General features: G+C 32.6%; 1 protein-coding gene across 1 annotated transcript in view; it reads right to left on the reverse strand.

Annotated features, from left to right (window-relative positions):
• The window catches only part of Cdh19 (cadherin 19), a 106,287-nt gene that overhangs the window by 14,963 nt on the left and 89,003 nt on the right, over nucleotides 1-2,321 (reverse strand). The gene's annotated exons all lie outside the window — the stretch shown is intronic.

Here is a 2,321-nt window from a genome sequence, read left to right on the forward strand (position 1 = left end):
TTAAATTCAAGTTATCTTAATATCCAGTTAAATATTAGCAGGTAATTATCATCATATCCTGTAAAATGGCATTTGATATTTTTCATCACAAAAATCAAATTTAGAAATAAAATCAAGTATATAATTAAATTACATGATAGCAATTTATATAATACTTTAAATACAAAACCAATTAAGAAATATCTTCACAACTCACTTTATATTTCTTGTTTCACTTCAAAGAAGGTCTTTTCCTTTGCTATCATTACATACATTATGCTATTTCTTTAATATGCACTACTATTAATCAGTTCTTTGATAGTTTCCCGTGCAGACCTTCAAAGCAACTTATTGTGTCAATAATTTTCCTGGTCAGGGAGCTTCAAGTCATCATATCAGTGTTTAAAGTGTAATGCCAACTCCTGCTCTTGAGTTTATACCCTTTGTATCAGCTGTTATGTGAACCCTAGGTACAGTCCAGGTATCACTACATCTATTGGATCCTTCATACATATTTTTCGAGCTCATTATTGAATCATTATTATTGTTCTTAAGTCTTTATACTTTAGAGGTATTGCTATATCTGTGCAGTCATACCCTCCTCCCGTCCTTTCCCTACAATACCCCCACCCCCACCACATGCAGCAAGCCTATCCTCTTGCCTGCTTCCCTAGAGAAGAAATTCTGGAAAAGAATACCAGTTAATGTGTTCCTGGTAGGCTTATCGTTGTAGTAAATCTGAGTAAAATTATTCTTTCTGTGTAAAACTGTCATATACAGGTTTCTGTAAAAATGTGTATAATTACTATGATATATGTGTATATATATTCTTGAATAGTCCTTTTTATGAAATAGATGCCTCTGGTATAGTGGTACATTTTATCCTCTATCACAACAATTCTGTTAGAATCATTAAATATAATGTTTAACGCTTTTGAATGATATATTTGAAACTTAAAATTTTAAAAATGTCCAAAAATCATTTATATCCCTCTAAATACAGCCTGATTTGATCATGAAAAGAATTTAAATTTCTCTGAAGTATACTATCATGACAAAGAGATTCAGGAACACAATGTCATATCTTTGCTAATGGAAATAACATCATCACACTCTACCCATTTACTAAACTAATTATGATTAAGAAATGCCTTGCCTGTTACTAAGAATATTAGACAAAATCATATATTGAAAACAAGAATCTTATTAAAACTGAAAGATCAGAGATACTCATAGGGATATATGTTAGTCAAGGTATGCTACCAGGCTAACAATACCTTCCATTATAAATGAGTGTCTCAAATTTAAAAAGTAAATTATATGTTCATTAAAATTGAAAACTATGCTTTGCTATTTTATTTATTTATTTATTTATTTATTTATTTATTTATTTATTGGTGTATGAGTCTATTGCCTTCATTTGTGTAAATGCACCCTTGTCATGCAATGCCCACAGAGTTCAGAAGAGGGAATTGGATCCTGTGGAACTGGAGTTGCAGACGGTTGTTAGCTGCCATTTGGGTGTTGAAAATAGAACCGAGGTCCTCTAAAAGAGCCGTCAGTGCTCTTAACCACTGAGCCATCTCTCCAGCCCTTGGAAAACTATGTTAGAAAATAATGGTAGGAAATATTTGAAAATTATTTCCCAAAGAAAATGGCTAATAAAATTTATAAGATACTGTAATAACTATTTGTCAGTGTATTATAGTTGAATGGTCACTAATATTTAAATTTGACTCTTTTTTAAAGCTATTCCTATTTCCCACCATATTAGGAAACTGAAAATAAAGTATAATGTTGGCTATGCCTATTTCCTAAAAGACAAATGCAATTTCTACTTTTGTAAAATCCAAATGATCTTCAACTAACTCTACTAATAAATTCAGGAATGTTTTATTTATAGAGATTACATATATTTAAGTTTAAAAACTAGGTAAAGAATTATCAATTAATTATCACTTAAAATGGGTTATGAGTAAATGAACAGCTGCCTGGAAGACTCTGTTCCGTGTGATCATCCACTTCCTCTGGCTCTTACAATACTTTCACCTCCTCTTCTGCAATGATCCTTGGGCCTTGTGAGCCAGACGTTTGAAAGAGCTGGTCATTTACTCTTAAGATCTCACAGCAATGATGGCAGCACACACAAGTCCCATGCATGCTCAAATAAACAGAATTCCAACATAGACATGGGAAAATAGAGAGTACATCCCAAACAAACCTAAGAAACTTTTAGCAATTGATGGCTCTTTTATGATGGGTAAAGACCGTGTCTTACACGGTTGGGATTCCTGATGGACCCAGAGAAAGGATCCACACTGAAGGACATTGGGGGCCATCAA

This window comes from Nannospalax galili, unplaced genomic scaffold (genome assembly GCF_000622305.1).
Source record: "Nannospalax galili isolate Female #2095 unplaced genomic scaffold, S.galili_v1.0 scaffold298, whole genome shotgun sequence".
In the NCBI taxonomy this organism is placed as follows: Eukaryota; Metazoa; Chordata; class Mammalia; order Rodentia; family Spalacidae; genus Nannospalax; species Nannospalax galili.